Source organism: Myodes glareolus, chromosome 8, assembly GCF_982192425.1.
Source record: "Myodes glareolus chromosome 8, mMyoGla1.1, whole genome shotgun sequence".
NCBI lineage: Eukaryota > Metazoa > Chordata > Mammalia > Rodentia > Cricetidae > Myodes > Myodes glareolus.
The window spans coordinates 14,090,644-14,111,442 of NC_142033.1; the positions used below are offsets into that span (position 1 = coordinate 14,090,644).

General features: G+C 43.8%; 1 long non-coding RNA gene across 1 annotated transcript; it reads left to right on the forward strand.

The window, feature by feature from the left end:
- The first annotated feature begins 74 nt into the window (after positions 1–74).
- Positions 75–14,706, forward strand: LOC148121097 (uncharacterized). The gene is made up of 2 exons (XR_015738531.1): positions 75–320; positions 13,516–14,706. It is a non-coding gene; the product is annotated as an uncharacterized LOC148121097 (long non-coding RNA).
- Positions 14,707–20,799: the final 6,093 nt, after the last annotated feature.

Sequence of the window (20,799 nt, forward strand, 5' to 3'; positions counted from 1 at the left end):
CGCAGCCTCCCGAACTGAGCAAACCCCTTGTTTTTGTTTTCAGTCTGAGACGCCCCCAAGGGGCGGGGCGCGTGACTCCGCGCGGAGGGATCCTCTCGCTTCCTCAATGGAGCTGGAAAAGAGTCCCTGCTCCCAGTCTCCGTGCCCGGTTTCTCTTAGCTACCTCTGTTCCTCTTAGCCTTGCCGAGCCAGGTTCTGCGGTGGAGAGTGGAACCTGGATTTCAGCCTCATGCCGGGATGGATTCGGAAGGGAGCCAAGATGAGCGAGCCGGTTGGAAGGCGGAAGGAGACCGTTTCTTGACGCATCACATCTTTTAAAGGTCCCCGATTTGTTTTGTTTTCGCTATTTTGAAAAGTCCGCCCAAAGTTGCCGGCCCTCTGATTGGATACGGGTGGGGCACGCCGAACGCTGGGGCCTTGATTTAGTCTCGATCCTGGATTGGCTGGTTGATGTACGATTGCGTCCTCTGATTGGCTCTCGCCATATCCTGAATCTCTTATCTTCCTCGGGGGCCTTAGCAACTCCGGGGTCCGGATTGCGCATGCTTGGGTGGGTGGCCTCTGTGGCCCTGGGTTACGTGCCGGGGGTCCACAGCTGCCTCTAGGCATCTAACTCGGTCTAGGCAGGAGACCGACGGCTCGGGTCACACCCGGGATCACGTAACTCTGTAACTGCGTCTCCACGAGTGCAGAAGAGCGTCCTAGGCGTCTTATTTGTACCCCAGGTTTATTTTGTAATAACACAAGCATTCAAGTATAACATGTCGAGATGCTTACTGAAAATAGTCGTCAGAAAGTGTTGTGATGGTTTGGCATTTGCCTAAAAAATTTTCCGATTCAGGGAAAAATAAAAAGCTAGATTCAACTAGTTGGGCACACAGCTGAATTATTGAAGCTGGGCTGTGGGTGGTAGAAGTTGCATTGCAGAATTGCTAGTGCATTGCATACCTTGAAAATTTTTCCATAATAAGAAGTTCAAAGAGGGACTTTTAAATAAAAACTGCACACTGATGAGGGCACATAAATATCTAATGATTATTATAGCCTGCTTCCACAGGTTGTGACTGTGCTGTTTGTTTTTTTAATGAAAGCTCCCATAGCCACTTGGTCCTTGGTCGCCCATAAATTATCGTTTATTGTCTATTATAATTAGCGTTGCTATTAAGGTGACACCTCTCCCGAGGCAGAGCAAAAAACCAAACCAACTAGATGCCTTAGGCTGGACAAACTTTCACATGTCTAGAACATTTACAGATGTTAAGTATATATTTAAATCTATTATATATAACATGTATATTTTAACTTTCTGCTTCCTCAGATCCCCATCTCTTACCAAACATGAAAGTCGGTCACTGAAGACCTTCATGAGTTCTAAATGACCAGCCCCACGGAAATGAGTTTCTGCTTGTACATGTGTTTTCTGTGCACTTTGGAGCTTGTAAACTGTGAGAAGGCACACAGTGCAGCTTTCTGCCGCTCTCTCCAGAGCAGCTGAAGAGTTCCGCGAACAGATGGCTTTGTGTGTTAGCTGGGACTAGACTCAGACATCTGTTTGGAGCAGTAGGGGGACGAGTCCCCAAAGGGCTAGCACGGCCTGCTTCAGAGAGGCATGGCCTTCTTGGTTTTAGAACCTAAAATAAAATTAGCATAAAATGATAAATACTTTACATGTTACATAATTTTATTCAAGGTGCAGTTGATCTTTTAAGCAGTATTTAAATTATTACTTTAGTGGCTTGCGTATGGATGAAAGTCCATCTAATAAATATGCCCAGCAATGGGCAACTCATTTGAAGAATAAACTAAGATTAAAGTTCAGACAGGCATTTTACAACCAAGGAAAAGTTCAGCTAACAGAGTTCACAGAAAGGAAGACGCAACCAAATGAAAACACACCAGGAGAGAAAAGCTCGGGATCACAGCATGAGAGAGACCGGGAATCTCTTTGTTTTTCAAAAGGGCAAAGGTAGAAAAGGAACCTGGGATATAAAATAAGTGATGTGAAAGCGGAAGTGTACAAGAATGTGGCAGGAGCTTTTATAAATAACACACTGTATGAGACAAAAAGGAAGAGAGCCAGCCAACTGTGAAGGCTCACATCTGCAAACCCAGCATTTGGAAGACTGAGGCAGGGGGACTGCTGTGAATTCAAGGCTAACCTGGGCTACAGAATAAAACCTAGTCGGGGGGGGGGGAAGAAAAGAAGAAAAAGAAAAGAGAAAGATCTAGAAAATTTCCTTTGCTTGGACCACCAGAAGGTATAAAATCATTCAAAACATAGGCTATTTTTACATGATGTGAACAGTCCTCTAGAGTAAGGCGTTTTATAATGGTGAATTCACTGCGCAGCACAAAAGAGAACACTTCCCACTTCTCATTCAACTCTTTAATATAAAAGACAGCAGACGTTAAAAACCCTGGCCGAAAAATTACATCTTCTCCTCAACACAACCTCTTAGGATATTCCAGGGGACCAACTCTTTGCTGAGCTCTCTCTCTCTCTCTCTCTCTCTCTCTCTCTCTCTCTCTCTCTCTCTTTCTCCCCCTCATTTAAATAGGTCTTTCAGCAGACTGGTTTTTTCTTTATCACCTTGGTAGTTACACCCGAGCTGTAGGTACCAGTTAGTCAAACAAGACATTCTTGCTGTGCAGAATGTGCAGGCTTTACCCATTCGGCTCATCTTGGCTTTTCCTGAGCAATTCTTTTCAGTTTTGGTGTTGGTTTTTCGAGACAGGGTCTCTCTGTGTAGCCCTGGCTGTCCTGGAACTCGCTCTGTAGACCAGGCTGGCCTCGAACCCACAGAGAGATTAAGGGCGTGAGCCCAGACAATCACTCATATGATATAAGAAAGTCGAACTCTTCCAGCACCTACAGAAGAGAGAGGGGAATAACTTCACTGTAAGATGCCGGGTCTGGTGCTGCACAGTGATAGGGGTGCGGTAGCGACGGGGAATGTGTGGCAGGACGACAGATGCTATGAAGGATTTACTAATAACCTTGCTTGGAAAATACTGAGCTATAGAACATGAATTTCTCTAAGGGACGCTGCCTCCAATATGGCTGGAAGACAGAAATGTACTGAGTAGAAACTGAGAGAAAGAACAATTTGTTCTATATTTGACATTTGCGGTTGCTGAGAAAGTTTCTGCTAATGTCTGTCCACCAAAATTGACCTCCAGTGAGGCTCCATTTCCACAACAAAAGGAGACAACCCTCACTTTCCACTGGCCATGAGGGCTACCCCATATCAAAGAACAGGCCTCTAGGTGGCCGCTCAAGGGGACGGAGCAGGGTCACAACCACCATTATGCCGCCTGTGCTCTTATCAGAAAAAGCATAACTTCTGCCCAGTGAGCAAGATGAACCTGGGTAACAGCTGTTTGAAAATAGCAGCCCTGGTGTACTTAAATAATTCTGGCAATATCTTTGTAAATCTCCCGTCTGCACAAGTGGCCAGACTTACAGTCTCCTGTCTCTGTTCAAATTGTTCCGTGTGTAACCCGGAGCGGGAAGAGATTTAAGATGACAGTAAATGTGGAAGGCTTAAGCCTAGGGTGTATATAAGCTAGTTAAACTCTTCTTTTTGTGGCCGGCTCCTCTTCGAGCATTAGCCAGAGCCAGTCATTTACCTTATTGGGTTTTGTTTTTTCCTTTATCAATCTTTAAGTGTGTAGAGTGATTTCTCACTGGAGAGGCATATCAGTTCTATGACAGTAGGATTGGGTGATGTACTCTCCCCAGTGGTCCGTCTGAAGGCCTGGCATAGAACTGAGGGGCTCAAACTAGGTGGGAAACAGCAGCAGCACCCACACAAAAACGATGCCGGCATTCAGCCCACCCTTTATTCTAAAATGTGTCCCTCAGACTACTCACAGCCAGCTTCTAACCAGAAGGAAGACAGGGTGTCCCAAAGGCCGTTTCAAGACTCCCCTAAGTAAGTCAGAGTCGAGTACTAGACTAAAGAAGACTCTCTAGACTAAAGAAGGGCGTCTGAATTCTCACACCTTTCCAACATCATCTTTCTGCTCAGAAGTAATGGCTTGTACAGCAGAGGTGGCACACACCTGTAATCCCAGGACTCGGCAGGGTGGGGAGACAGGAAGATCAGGGCCCGTGATTTTGAGGCCACTCTATGGTCCATGAGACCCTAAGAGCAAATCTGAACCTTTTCTTCAGTAGACACATTGAAGGTCTTTGGCTATGCTGCTGATTGAATCTAGGACCTTTGTAGTGGTATTTCATTTGTATTTTAATAAATAATGCACCTTTAATCCCTGCAGCCACACTAGTCAGCCTTGCAGTTTGGGGTGGTGGTGGTGCTCACCTTTAATCCCAGCACTAGGGAAGAATATGAGGCAGGATGAGAGACAAGAACTCGCTCTGTTTCAGTCTGAAGATGTCATAGAGGTAAGAGCTCTGTAATGGCTTGACTGCTTTGCTTTTCTGATCTTCAGGTTGAATCCCAGTATCTGTCTCTGGGTTTTTTATTATTCGTGCTATGGGCCTTGCATGTGTTCAAATCCCAAGGCCCATCTCCAAACCCTATACTATAAACACTTAATAATACACACAGAAATAAAAAAATAAACTAAGATGCTAGGTTTGGTCCTAATGTTGCTACATTCAGGCAGAAGTGCTATCCGGGGATCAGGATGGCTTTGGGTTACAGCTCGCCTACTCACTGGAGATGTTACCTCGAATATCTCACTTGGTTCTGAACTTCAGCTTTCTAATGTAAAAGGGGGGGGGGAGCGATAGTTATGACTACTTTTCATGTAATACTTAAATACAAATGTTCATGGAAGCAACTTGTCTACACACTACACTATAAAGTTTTTCATGCTCTTTCCCAAAGGAATCAAGTTTAACCTCAAGGAAATCTGAGGGGAAGCAGCCCTGCAAGGAGAGGGAACCTTAGGACCCTGGTCCCACGCTAGAGAGTCTGTCCTTCTCCTCCCAGAGTCTGTCTCCTCTGGCTCCAGGGCCAACTCTTTTCTACACTGAAAGTGGTTACAGCCCCAAGACTTCCTATTTAAATGAACTCTGGCTAGCGCAGAAGCCACAAAGGAGACAGGAATGTCTGTCCCAGGAAGAGAGAGAAACTGGGAAGTTATAATCCAAGCCAGGATGCCATCTTGAAGTGATTCTGCTGTTTCAACCAAAAGCTCATTTTTGAATCTGAACCTGGAAAAACTGAGACAATCTGCATAATAGCTCGTCCGTGCCTTTCCTCCAGCAATCAGCAGAATTAGCCATTCCCTCTCCTTTCTGACTTTGTTTCGGGCAAGAGTCTAGCGGTACCATCAACAACTTAGCATATTTATATTCTGTTGCCACTGTTAATAATTGCAGATGCTGCATCTTTCTGGGGAAGTGTTCATTAACCTCGGGAAGGATTGGTGGTAACCACAACACAGCCAGTTTCTGATGTTGATGAGCCCAGGCCATGAATTGTGGCAATCATCCACACCTTAGAGACCAGCAGTTAGAGGTCCAGTGTTTCCAGACACCTGGGTCTGCATTCCCACTTCTGCTAGCTCACAGGCAAGTTAGCCTTGAGTAGAACTCATTGATGCTTATTATTAGGTGCCTATTATTATTGATGTTTAGTATCAGCACCCTTCCTGTTAGGCTATAAGCCAACGGGCATACACAAAGTGGCTTTGACATGATGTGGAGACTGGCAAAGAAAATTAAAACAGAATATAAAGAATCCTACAGTCAGAGCTGATTATCTCAGAATAAGGTATCTATCCAAAGCAAATACTCTGAGACTGAGCCTCAATATGATTCCCAGCCTCTCCCTGAACTACAGTCTCAACCTCTCAACTAACTGAGTCAACAGACTCAAGACACAGAGCAGCTTCCAATGTTACATTTTAAGCAACCCAGACTCTATTCTGGGATGCTGTACATTATAGAACATCTTTTTTATTCTTTCTATCTTCCTCTCTTTCTATTTTTCTTTTTCCGTTCTTCCTTTTTCACTTGTTCTGAAAATCGTCAGTCAAATATATTTCCTGTTTTGTCCTGACATCACAGCACATCAATGTAAAGTTGCCACTTCCAGCAAAGAACCATTTAGGAGCTGTCTGTTGAATATATCATCGTATTCCAACGAAGTTTCACTGTCTTAAAAATAAGAACCTCTTGTTTTGATCTCAGAAGAGAAGGCAGCTGACATTTAAAGTGATATGAATAAAGAATGTAAGCTTAAATCTTGCTTTTGTTAACATTTTAATGTGTTTTCCAAATGAAGGGCTTTCTCAACTTCAAACAAGAAAGATTGCCTTAAAGAATTGACAAATCTGTTAAATTGCATATATTAAGTTTTCAATCGTATTATGAATAAGAAATTATGACTACCCACAGGAGCAAAACCAGAGCTGGTATATGGGGGAGCTTGAAGGGGCTTTCTTTAAGGAGAAAAAAAAGAGTTTAGAAATATAAAAGTATATATGAAAGTTAGCATTTATTTAACATGAGATGAATCTAGATAATTTTTAAATCTATAAAAGCTGGCATATATTTACTGTTCCCACTATCTAGTGCTGAAATGCACAGAATCCCAAACAAGCATTGTGGATTAAAGCACTAGTCCCTATCTCCCGGCTTTGGGGATTAGCTGAGCTCTGCTGGGAGGTCCACACTCACTGTTCCTTAGGAACTTGCTGTCAGATGGTGGCTGGGACTGGGTAATCAAGTTAAAGTTCAAGGGCCGATGTGGGCAGAGACTCAAGTACATGAGACTCATGGCCAGAATACTTCCAATGTGGACTCGGCATGCACCCTTTCCACTTCCACATGCATGGTGATGGCTCTCAGAGAAAGTCAGGCGAGAACCGAATGCGGTTCTCCACTTTGTGATTGATTAGCTTTACCTTGTATCATAGCTGGTTACCATCAGCCATCGTCATGAAAACCAAGCGACCAAGAAATTTATTTTTTTCCCAGATGACTTCTCCTTCTTCATTAATTCCCACAGAATCCAAGATCCTAATCAATTAATTCCACTATGAATTTTTTCTTGCTTTATTCCCCTTTTTCAGAGATAAGGTCTAGCTATGTTGCCCGAGCTGAGTGCTGAGCTAATGGGGCTCACAGGATCAGCTCACCTAGGCCTCCTGAGCATGGGGGTTTCAGGTGTGCCCACCACATCCCGCTCACTTCTTCCCCTCTTTAAGGGAAGAAACTACTTTAAAATTTACCCTTCATAGCCAGGTGGTGGTGGCGCATGCCTTTAACCCCAGCACTTGGGAGGAAGGGGCAGGTGGATCTCTGAGTTTGAGAAAAGTTTTACAGAATGAGTTCCAGGACAGCCAGAGCTGCACAGAGTAACCCTGTCTCAAAAACCCCCTCCCACCCAAAATTACCCACCACCCCCTCCCCAATTAAAAAAATCTATTTCTCGATATCTGGACATATACATTTTCATCACTTTTATTTCATATCCCATTTTGTGTGTATTGTCTTTTAGTTCTTTAATTGAAGCGCTTATAGATGATGACAGAGGATAGCTTGGGCTTGGAATCCAACTCAGTCGTAGAGTGTTTGTCTAGCATGTGCTCAGCCAAACCAGGAGTCCATAATTTCTCAAGTGTGTGTGTGTGTGTGTGTGTGTGTGTGTGTGTGTGTGTGTATGTGAGGTGTGGGGGGAGGTGTTGGGTGTGGTATGTATGTGAGTGTAGTGTGTGTGTATATGTGAGGTGTGGGGAGAGGTGTTGGGTGTGGTATGTATGTGAGGTGTATGTGAGTGTAGTGTGTGTGTATGTGCATGTGTGTGTGGGGGTATGGGGTGTACACATGCTCACCCATGCATTTATGGAGGCCAGCGGTTGACGGTGTGAGTCTTCCTCAATCACTTCACCTTATTCTTCTGAGACAGTCTCTCACTAGACTAGTCAGCTAGACTGACTTTTAAACACTGTCTTCAACTCAACTCCCTTCTAGTTAGACTCAAGAACTGGTGATCAATCCTCAAACATATTTCAACAAACAAAAACATGAACATGAAGTGAGGTAGAAGCCTCAGCTGCAGCAATTAAAATCTCTTCCTTTTATACAACTCAACAAAATATATTTGTGAGTTATTACTAGCCTGCCAGAGAAACAGAAGCAATCTGCTTTGTCTAGGGACAGACATTTGGAAGGTTGACTATGAGACAGCGCTGGAGCCTAAATCCAAATCCAGACAATCTAAGCCCTCACACTTTTTATTTCCGTTACTCAGTTATCCTGGTATTCAAGGAGAAAAAAAACGAGATGAAATCGGATTTGAACATAACCTTGATCCATTTGGCTATATGGATTTGGCTATATGACTTTATATTAAAGTCACTCAAAATGGTTGCAACAGTATAGATTACCCACCCCAAGATGGCAAGCCTATCTAAATTAACTGCCCTTGACCTAGAATGACACAGTAAGCCTCTGGTGGCCCATCTTCACCACTCCAAGCTCAGCGAAACCAGTCGGAGAAGAAAGAGACCCTCTCATCTTCCCTAGAGAGAGATGTCTAAGGATTTGAGAGAGCTTGTAAGAGCATTGTATCGATATTGTGCAAATGGTAGGAGATTGCTACTGCCCTCCTATGTGTCCTAATAAGGACTATTTTTGCGGACATTTTGAATGCTTGCTATCTTATGACAGGGGAGCATTTTCCAATTCTTCATAACAGAGGGTTGCACTCAGCAAACCTCCGATTTCCTGACAAAGACTGGTTCTGCTGCCATTGTCAGAATCTGCATACCATGGTTCCACTGAGTCTAAGACCCTCTGATAAGTCATTGCTAAAAATAGCAAACTTCAGCTTTATACTACTCACTGAGCGTTAAGAAAGTAGAGGGGACAAAAGTGGCTACGTAGAGTAGGCGGAAGCCAGAGATCTCCAGTTCACTGCAGCTGCTGTGTTACGCAATGTTCATGAGCTGTTGTTTTAATTTTTAAAAAACGTGTGTGTGTGTTTAGCACAGCAAGCATGTGGAGGTCAGAGAAGATTTCAAGAGAGTTGCTTCTCTCCTTCCATCCCCGGACTCCAGTCGTCAGGCTTAGCAGTCTGTGCCTTTACCCAGAGACATGCCATGGCCCCTGCCTTTATGCTTTTGGAGGACATAGGACTATATTACCTTAATGTTTTATATTAAATATAATAGAAAATCACGGCTTCATCATCCATGAAAATCTTGTTTTTAAGATATTCAACTGTCTCTAGCCGTGTGTTTTACTGCATTTTAAAACCTCTTTTGTGTCATTTGTTCCACTTAACAAGAAGTATGTGGGCAATGTGTCACCTATTCTAGGCACAGTGCGTTTCTGGTAGACTCTAAGTGACTCTGGTTTCTACATTCTCAGAGCTCAGAGGCCAACAGGGAAAAGATGAGCCAACAAGCAATAGTATTACTGCAGGATTTGTACAAAAATAGACGCGTCTACAAAGTATGTTAGTGAGACAGGAAGGAAGAGAGACAGATAAACCTGCAGTCAGCTTCAGAAAAGATTTTTGACTACTAAAATACTGCTTCTACCGTGGGTCTTTGTCTTCCCTCTTCAACTCAAAATGTGCATTCATTTAGGCAGAAGCCACTTCCTCCCCAAAGCAAACGGACACTCTCCAAGTCACCCAAGCATCCACACTGGCAGAACTTCCACCTTCAGAATGTTCTTTCCTAGAGCTTGTGCTTCCCACAGACTTACGTAATTCATGATGCTGGATGCAGCTAGGCTAAGTCAAAATATTGTTATTTCCTATAAATGAATTACATTTTTAAATTATGAAAGTCCTAAAATTACATTACCAAAATATATGAAAAGAAAAAACAATCTATTCAGTTAATGTTATTGTGCTAAAATTTTCTGGTCTCTTTTCTTGTGTGTGTGATTTTTTATTATATTTTTTGAGAATTTCATAACATAACATATACACAATATTTTATAATATCCACTCTCATTGCCCCCCTACAACTTTCTCCAGACCCCTACAACAAGTCTCCCTCCTAATTTCATGTCCTTTTTTTTTAAAAAAAATTGTTTTTAATTATAGACATATGTGTATGAGTGTGTGTGTGTGTGTGTGTGTGTGTGTGTGTGTGCCTGCAGAGACCATAAAAGGGTGTAGGAGACCCTGGAGTTGGAACAGGAATTTTGAGCCACCCAACACGGGTGTTGGGAAAACAGAACTTGTGTCATCTGGAAGAGCTGTACTCACTCTGAACTGCCGACTCATCTCTCTAGGCAGCGTGGAGCATGGGCAACCCACCAGTGGTTACAAAGAAAAAAATGATGACTCTTCCCCCAGCAGCCTTCAATTGCCAGGGGTGGGGCTTCGTGAGTCCTTCCTCCTACTCTGTTAGAGTTTTGATTGAGTCCTTTATCCAACCCCGCTAGAGTGTTGATTGAGTCCCTTATCCAACACTGTTAGAGTGTTGGTTGGCTTCATCTCATACAGATCTAGTGCAGGTGACCACAGCCGGATGAGTTCGTCATGTCCGGGAGACAGCATTTCCCAGTACTCCTCCCCATCCTCCAATGCCCTCAATCTTTCTAGTCCCTCTCTGTGAGGTTCCCTGAGCCTGGGGAGGGGGCAGGATATAGATGTCAAGATGCCAATATCAAGACTGAGACCATATTGATCTATGGGTAGAAACATAAATACTTATATGGCAGTTTGACAACATGCCCATTTAATAACAGTAGCAGTTTCCCTCTAGGGTCTATGATCTCCCCAGCCATGGGCCTTTGATGAGGTTTTCAGTATGAAGCATGAATTCCCTCTAGGGAACAGGCCTCAAATCCAGTCAGAAAGCCACTGGTTACTCCGACAGCAGCCATGTCCCTGTTTCACCAGTGGGTATGTCTTGTTGCAATGCCCAGCTCTGAATGAGAACACGGGGGTCGTATTCTCATTTCTCTTTCAGCAGTCTTCCTAGACCCTTCCAGTACTGTGACAGCTAGTCAGCAGGGAGGAAGTTTATAATCCTTGAAAAGGAAAGATCAGAATGGCATGTACCTCTGTGTCCTGCTCTTGAGACACCTGCAGCTGAATACAGAACAGGCACTCAAGAGACATTTTCCAGCTCTTTCCCTGATTTAAAGGAAAATATTGCATAAATTCAAAGACAAGTATTTCTTTTCTAAAAGACAATTTTTTATGTAGTCCAGGCTGGCCTCAATCTCACTGCATAGCCAAGTCTGACCTTGAACTCCTGAAACGTTCACCTCCACCTCAAACTGCCAAGATTACAAGGCACTCCCACACTCAGCTAACACAGCTGTCTGTAAACATACATAACTCTTCATATAACAGGCCCAAAGATGGCTTCATTTTAAACATTATAAATTCAAAAGAATATTTTATACAAAAACATTTATATTAAAAATCATAAGGCATACTGTTTATTAACAAAAAGAGGGAGAAGATAAACAGCATTTATGGGTATGAGCACGTACATGTATGTAACATGCATGTGAATGTGCTGGTGCATTCACGCCTTGTGAAAATGCTACAAGTCCGATGTCCCCCACCCCGTGTGAAGGCAAAAATGCTACAAGTCAGGCATCCTCTTCTGCTGTGCTCCTCATTATTGACTTGAGACATGGCTCTTACTGAACCAAAGCTTGCCATTTTTTTAAAATTTTTTTGTTCATTTCACATACCAACTACAGTTCCTCCTCCCTCCCCGCCTTCTGCTCCCCCCACCTTGTCCCTCCACCCCCCATCCACTCAGAAAGTGTAAGGCCTCCCATGGGGAGTCCGCAAAGCCTGAAGCGTGTCATTTGGTATAGGCTGAGTAGAGAGCTCTTGGGCTCCTCCTGCCTTCATCTCCCAGTCCCGGGTTTGCAGGCATGTTCAGCCATGTCCAGCTTCAATAGCATTTCCTTAGCCAGAAAGGCATTCTGAACCTTTATTACCATGTACACATGAGCACGTACTTGTGTTAGGAATGTCTGTACTTCTTTACGTTTCTCATGTGAGTGGACTCTTCTAACATGTGAACATAAGAATCCATTTTACATGCATATCCATTGGAACCACCGACTAAAAGTTCTGAATTATAAATTTCTATACGAGTCAAGTTAAACATATTTAATTTAAAGTTAAGCTTAAATATGTACCCAGCCAAGGCAAAATCACACTTCAGTGAATCATTTAAAAGTCTAATAATATATATTTTCTCTATCTACGACAGATTGCCATCCTCCTACCTTCTTGACCAACTTCAAAGCAGTTTTGCTTTAAAATATAAACTATTTGTCTGCCAAGGCAACTTGGAGGCAAACCTTGTAACTTTTAAAAATATTTGTGCTATTTCAACAATCAGCGCAAGACAAATTTAACTTACAGCTCTAAGAAATGAGAGTCCTTTCTTACTAATCAAATATGTAATTATTAAACTTAAAATTGTCACCACTACAGTATAGTGAACAAAGATGCTAAGTACTTTGTTATCTAGTACTTTTGAGGCAGGAAAAAAAAAGTTACTTTTCAATAGTTTTATTCACCAGTTAGATCATATGATGGAGAGTGCACTACATGGCTCAGCAGATAAAGGCACTTGCCGCCAAGTCTGACAACCAGAGTTCAATCCCCAGGACCAACACAGTGGAAAGAGAGAACCAACTCCTGCAAGTTGTCCTCTGATCTCCACATGCATGTCGTGACACATATGTACATGCGTTCATACATGTAGATCCATGTACACACACACACACACACAGAGTAGTGATTTGAATGCTGCATGCCGCCCACAGTCTTGGGCAGTTGAAGCTGTGTGCCATTCCCTGTGTTCTCTCCCTGCTGCATGCTTGCTTTAAGCTGGGACCTCTCATGCCTGCTGTTTCCATGCCTTGATGGACTCTTCTCAGCCTGGAACCACAGGTCCAAACAAAGCCTTGCTTCTGTTAAGTATTCTGGGGTTTGTTTTTAGCACAGCAGCAGAAAAGTAACTAATGTACGTTCCAAATAAATGTCTTAGAACTTTTAATTGAACTTTTAAGGAAAACAACGGAATTAGTAGCAGAGTCCCTTCTTTCTAGGATAAGCTTCCTAGAATCAATCTCATGTTCATCTCATGTGTAAGATATTACACGTGCTTCGTTGATAATATTTCACCCGAGCCCTTACTTTTATTAAGCAAAAACGAAGTGGCTTAGCTCTGCGGGGCCTGAATAGAGAGGGCACTTATGGAACCACCGTTTTATTTGGTTCTATGGGCTTTGGGTTCACAAGAAATACGTACACTCCTGATGCCGACTGTCTAATAATGCCTGAAACATGGCCTTCAGGACTGACCCTGACTCCTGGTCTAGCAACTCCCATCCCCCCTTGTTTGTAAGTCTAGGATAACTTCTGACCATCTTGAAGACACTATGGGAGCTGAAGGGCATGTTTGCATGCAAATGCAATTAGTTGATCATAAAGTGTTAAACATGTTTGTATTTGAATTTCAACTTTATTTTTAATATCTATGTGACTTATGTGGCAAATTACTTAACTCTTGTTCTTTTTTTTTTTTCAGACAGGGTCTCAGGCATTCCAAGCTGACTGTGAATTTCCTATGTGCATGTACAGAGAAAGGTGACTTTGAACTTTTCATCCTCCTGCATCCACTTGCCAGTGTGGGATTATACACAAGTACTATCATATCTGCTTTAGGCAGTACTGGGATGGAACCCAGGGTTACAAGTCCCATGTGTGCTAGGCCAGCGCTGTACCAATTGAGGTACATCCAGTCCCCTTAACATCCCTTGAGCAAGACTTCACTATGCAGGTCATGCAGATTCAAACTCACAATCCTCCTGCATCAGCCTCCCGAGTGCTGGATTAAGGATGTGCGCCGCCACATGTAGCACATTTCCTGACCTAAAAATAGCAGTTTCATGAGGACTGAATGAAACAATTCCCAGGAATTACTAAAGCATAGAGTGTGTAGTTAGGGCTTGCTAATGGTAACTCCTAAATTATCCGTATGATCAGTGACCTATGCTTGGGGGAGCCCCACACTGGCAACCATGCAAGCCACAACTCGGGAGTGGATCTCTTTTCTCTGTATAGAGTCCAGCAGCCAAAATGGAAACTGAACCTTGCCCTTATTAGGCAACTGGGAGAACCAACCTAGATGCAAACTCTACAGATGGATTTCACACGCCAAGAGTGTTGTTGCAAAGCCCAAGGATCAGGGTCAGATGAATAATACACTCACCAAGTGTTGGGATAAGAATCGGCATTGCTTGTGTCTCAGAAGGACACTTCAGGATGACCTATTTCTTTCTCTCCTGTTTTCACGTCTGTCACCTTGTCCTTCCAAATCTGGGCTCTGTGCTTCCCCATCAGCCATTTCTACAGCCAAGCAGCCCTGGCCATCATCACCCGTTTGTCCTTTCCCATGTTGTGTTGAGAAGTAGTCAGAGTGGGTCATCGCGGAGAAGAGCCAAGTGTGACCTCACACACACGCTGGACTTGCTTGCTCTTACAACCCTTGAGGCCAGACATCCCCAAGCTGTTTATGACCTGAATTCAGATCTCCCGTGTGTCAAAGAAACCAGACAACTCTACAGGACAAGTCTACCCCTTGAATGAAGCTACTCTTTTATGTGATTTTGAAAAAAAATAGAGATGACATTCAATTAAAAAAAATAAAGAATTTTTTGATGTATTGTGTATATGTGGACATAGAACCATAATAATAAACCAAGTAGTTATTGCTTTATTTCTCTGTGACTATTCAGAAGCCACTGAATCATGACAGCTCTGATCTTATCCCAACCAGTTGTGTAAGTACCTGTCTGTTAGTGTAACTGAGGGAACACGATCATTTGGCTTTAATGACTACAAAATATATACCTGTGCTCTATTTCAGGGCAAATATTCTATTTTCTTTCACACATAAGTTTGTTGTTATAATCCATTTCACATTCAAAAAAAGCCATGTAATTCATATATTTTGTCTCACTGTTGATAAATTATTGTTTATAGGTGTTCTATGATTATTATTGGTCAAGTTTTAAGTTTTGGGAGTTGTAAATGGTGTCAGTACATGATTTAGCATTCTTTAGGGGATGCAAGACGATTAATGCATTTATGTCACATCATATTTCAATATAAAATATCATTAGCATATGCTTTATAAATTAATTATAGACTCTAACCACTGCAATTTTCCCTTGGGAGAGTGTTTTTCCCACCGTTAAAAGATAGCTTTATTGAGATGTATGAGGCACAAGGCCAATGTTCAGACTGGAGTTAATACTCTCATAGTAGTATAGCTGATGTCACCGAGCATCTCTGGAAGTTTTCTGCGTGAGGGCATTAGCAAAGAGAAAAACATTCATGGCAGCTTAATGAATTCTTAATGAGTAAGTGCTGTATGAAAGGTACCACAGTGAGTACAAGCACACGTGCACATACATACACACACACAGCATGGTCCTTTATAGTCTGCTCAGAAATCAAGGACACAAACACACAGGCCACGGAAACAGAACTTAGTAAACGCTATAGCAGAGCAAAGCCTACGCAGCAGTGTGGAGGGGGGGCTAGAAACATTGCCCCTGGGCTATAGACTCACTAATCCAACACCATTCTGAATTGCATTAACTTTTCAACATATTCAAAACAAAATTTAAGTATTGTCTCATCCGTGTAACTTTATTTAACGGCATTGTTTCCAGCCTCCAGAATCTGTTCTGTGTCAGCCTGGGTGGATAAGGCCGTACTTCTCATTCAGGTGGGATAGCTCACAGGTCCCCGACTGTCATAATGAGTCTCCACCCACTAAGGACCATGAGAGTAACAGGGAGTCAAGCAGAAGACCCTGGAAATCCTTGCCTAAGAATTTAGAGACGAACCATGCCAAGGTCCGAATGGAACCGCAGGGATTAGCTCTCCTTAAACATTTGGCAGGAGAGAGACTGACAGTTACCACATCTCACTCGGTTTTCCCCCTTTGGAATCCACGGAAGTCAGATGATCCTTGGAGAGCAACTCTGTCGCTGAGCCTCAACAGCTGCAGTCATTGTCTAGGTATGGTCTTACTTCCTGAACACACTGCGGGCTGTTGATCCCTTTCTATGCTGCTCTTCACGTGCACAAGTTCCCTTTTCCGTGACAGTCTGTGTTGGTCCGGTGTCATTTACGAGGCCGACAGTGCTCCTGCTTTCTCCCATAGTGTGTCTACAGAGCTTCGAAGAGCTTGGCAGTTCTCACCAAACCACAGTGGTCTGCTGCGTCACTTGCTAACGTTGTATCTCTCTACTCTGATCCTGGAAAGGAACATAATTTCAGGCCAGTTACAAGGACACCTGAGAACCACAGGAGATAAGCCATAAGAAAGCCCAGGGAGTCTGTTACCTGGGTGAAATTTCTGAGAGCCACATGATATGGGCACATCAAGATATCTCTTCCCAAGTAAGAGTTAAGCTGTGTGCCCTGCATGCATGGTCTACCACTAAAGAAGAGGCACCGGGTGAGCCTTTGGGATTTTGTCTTTGTTTTTCTTCTTCTTCTTCTTCTTCTTCTTCTTCTTCTTCTTCTTCTTCTTCTTCTTCTTCTTCTTCTTCTTCTTCTTCTTCTCCTTCTCCTTCTCCTTCTCCTTCTCCTTCTCCTTCTCCTTCTTCTTCTTCTTTTCTTTTTTTTGAATACGGAGATGCCAGTATTCCAGAGCCTCTCATATGCTCTACCACTGGGCTACTCCCGTAATCCCCCATTGGGGTTCTAGAGGAAATGTGTTCTATTTGTTTAGTATACTCAGATACTATTGCGTATTGAGTAAATTGTAAGGTGCCCGTTCTAAGGGGACCTACAGCAGAGTAGCCTGCAGTCTAAGCTGCTCTTCTTTGGCACCGAGCAGACCCAATGGCACTCGAAGCATCTCTAGGACATAAAATGAATTAATGAAGTCGTTGACAAGCAACAAATTGAGACTGCAGCGTTGAGTTCAGGGCTTTGGGATAAATGTTTCCCCTTTCTGCAGACAACCGTTCTCCCTTCCAGAAACAGCTCTCCCTTGATTTCGATACCAAATGCCCTACACATAACCTCGGTTTCCCACTAGGAGTTTGAATACAATATGTCTCCCACAGACTCATGTGTAGAGGCCTAGGTCCTCAGCTCGCGGTGTCGTTTGGGAAAGTGTTGGTCTCTAGGGTGTATGACCTAGCTGGAGGAAGTAGATGCCTGGGGATGGGTCTTTGGGAGCATCTTGTCCCTGGTTCCTTCCTCTTTCTTCGCTTCCTGTCCACAGTGAGATAAACAACTTCCTCCCTGTACTCACGCCACAAGTCACACAATGCTCTTCTGCCTCACCAGGGGCCCAGCATCCATGGAGACTGTTTCAGAGTCTCTGAAACAGCAAGTCCAGACAAACTGTTCCTCAAGTTATTCTGTCAGGTACTTTGCCCTAGGGATGAATGAAGCTACTTAGGGCTGGGTATATGCAGAAGCAACCTGTGCTTGGGCAGAAGTGGTACAGAAGGGGATGGTGTATGGGTACAAGGACACTCAGTTGATAGAGCGTTTGTTGTACATGCATGAAACTCTGAGTTCAGACCCCCAACACCCACATTTTAAAATGTGATTGTAATGGCATGCACTTGTCATCTCAGAACTGGAGGGAAAGAGACAGGAGGGTCCCTGGGGCTCACTGGCCAGCCGGCCTAGCCAAATCTATGAGAGCCCCTGCCTCAAAACCTAAGATGGGAGTAATTGAGGAAGATACAGAATATCAAAGTCTGGCCTCCACATGCACACCCACACGTGTGCATGTACACCCTCACACATGTGCGTATACACAAGGCTGCAAACACCTGCATACAAGACAGTACATGGCATTTTGATATCTAGTAGATACAGAAGGCACAGGTGAATTCCCTAAGCTTGTGACTCAGCTTCTTCAATGTCAGCCTGGCTCTTGGTTTATCTGGACCTATGACCTCTGAGGGACGTTTCTGTTTGTTATAAATTGTGCTTTATGTTGAAGACAAATTCCGGTAGTGTATCTGGGGACTTCTGTTTTACTTGTTACTCTTGTGCATGTGTATGCACAGGCCACCGGAGGCGACTCCGGGAGTGGGTTCTCTCACTGCACCTTTATGCAAGTCCCAGGGATTGAACCCAGGGCGTCAGGCTCACATCATTCGGCAACAAGTACCTTTACCCACTGAGTCATCTCACTGATGCAATCTTGAACTTTTTTATCCAATTGCACTTTCCCCTTCCTCTTCTCCTCCCATCCCCTCCCCAGTAACTCCTTCCTGCCCCCCTCCATCTATTCCTCCTCTGTTTCTGTTCAGAAAGGGGCAGGCCTCCTGTGTGTGTCAACAAAGCATGGCATATCAAGTTGAGGAAGGACTAAGTTCCTTCCCTCGTATTAAGGTTTGGTAAAGCAACTCAGTATGAGAAATAGGTTCCCACGAGCCAACCAAAGCATTAGGGACAGGCCCCGCCCCCATTGCTAGGAGTCCCACAATTAGATCAAGCTATACAACTGTCACAACATATATAGGGGGCCAAGGTTGGCCCCGGGCAGGCTTCGGAGCTGTCAGTCCAGTGTCTGTGAACTCCTAGGAGCCCCAGTTAGTTGTCTCTGTGGGTTTCCTTGTAGCATGGTTATCCTTTATTTCACAGCCACTATCCACTTATGAGTGAAACCATACAATGTTTGTCCTTCTGGGTCTGGGTTACCCCACTTAGGATGATACTTTCCTAGTTCCATCCATTTGCCTTCAAATTTCCTGATGTGGTTAGTTTTTTTGTTTTGTTTTGTTTCTGAGTTTTTTTTTAAATTTTATTGATTTTTATTGAGCTCTACATTTTTTCTCTGCTCCCCTTCCTGCCTCTTCCCTCCCCTTCAATCCTCTCCCAAGGGCCCCATGCTCCCAATTTACTCAGGAGATCTTGTCTTTTTCTGCTGTAGTTGTTTTTAACAGCTGAGTAATACTCTGTTATGTAAATGTACCACATATTCTTAATCCCTTCTTCAGTTGAGAGACATCTAGATTGTTTCCAGGTTCTGGCTATTATGTATAACACTGCTGTAAACATAATTGAGCAAGAATCCTTGTGGTATAATTGAGCATCCTTTGGGTATAGGCCCAAGTTAATCTTGAACTTTTGAACCTTCCATTTCCACCTGCTGAGTTCAGGGATTAGAAACATGTGTCCTGATGCCTGGCTTCTGTGGTGCTAGAGACCAAATCCCGGGCTTCATGCATGCTATGAGCATTCTTCCCCCTGAGCTACATCATGGTCAGGAATTTCTTTTGAATTGCCAGTTGGTGAAGATGTGTAAGAAGGTCCTGATTTATAGGTAGTGTAGTAGTTTAAATGAGAAATATCTCCCATAGGCTCTGGTATTTGAGCACTGGGTCTCCAGTTGGTGATGCTGTTTGGTAGGGAGGGAGGTTAGGAGGTATAGACCACCTGGAGGAAGTAAGTGTGGTGGTTTGAATAAATGGCCTCCATAGGCTCATATATTTGAATACTTAGTCACCAGGAGTAGCTCTAGGAAGTGTGGCATTGTTGGAGCAGGTGTGGCCTTGTTGAAGGAAGTATGTCACTGAGAGTGGGATTTGGGCTTTTAAATGCTGAAGTCAGGCCCAGTCTCCCTTTTTCTTGCTGATTGCTGATCCAATCTTGCCAGTATCATGTCTGCCCGCATGCTGCCATGCTTCATGCCATGATGATAACGGACTAAACCTCTGAACTATAAGCCAACCTCAATGAAATGTTTTCCTTTATAAAAGTTGCTTGGTCACGGTCTTTCTTCGCAGCAATAGAACATCGACTAAGCTGGAAGTTGGTACTAGAGACTGGCATATTGCTGTCATGGAACACTTCGGAACTCTGGGCTAGAAACGTGATTGGACACTCTTAGCAGGACTTAAGGAGCTGTCCCAGGAACATGGAAGACAGAGATGCCGAGGGTTATTTTAACTGGGGGGAGGGGAGGACTGGCTCAAGAAGCTTCAAGGGGGAAGAATATTAGCGTGTGGCCTAGAGACCATTCTTGGGATATTTTGGCAAAGGATGAGGCGGCTTTTTGCCCTTGTCCAAGAAGTCTGCCTGAGACTCAAAAAGACGGTTTGGATTATCGGCTTTGGTAGAGGAGATTTAAATGCTTTCTTTTATAAGAGTTGCCGTGGTCATGGTGTTTCTTCACAGCAGTAGAACACTGATCAGGACAGTATGTCACTGGGGGTGGGCTTTGAGATCTTAGGGCCTCACCGGCTTCCAGTTTGTTCTCTTGCTTCCTGCTCCTGCCACTGTGTCTGCCACTTGGACTCTTATCTACCTGGCACCGAAATAAACTCTTTCTTCCTGGTCATGGCACTTTACCGCAGCAGCAGAGCAGTAACTAAGGCAGGTGGTATTCCACCGAGTGTGCTGCTGCAACCGAGTGAGCAACTGCGGAGAATTGCACATGGGTGTCTTTGGAGAGTGGTAAAGCATACGCTGGACGCATTGAAATGGTGCATTAGGTTGGTCATTTTGCCTTCGTTAGGTAACGTCCATAACTGTGGGCTTTCTCTGTTTTGTGGGCAGTTGTCAACAGTTTGGAGGAGTGTGGAGGAACTTAGTGGGAACACAATTTTCAGAACACGGGTTAATAAAAGGCCTGGGGGAGCGGTGTGCAGAGGAAGCTCTCTAAACATCACACAGGATTTGTCATCCATGTGAACACTTCCAAAGAACACACACGTCAGACAAGGGAGTCAATAATCAGTTAGGAAAACATGGCATGGCATTCATTTTCAATATGTTTCTGTCTCCAGGGTTTGCCTGGGGTCCTACGTATAAAATGGTG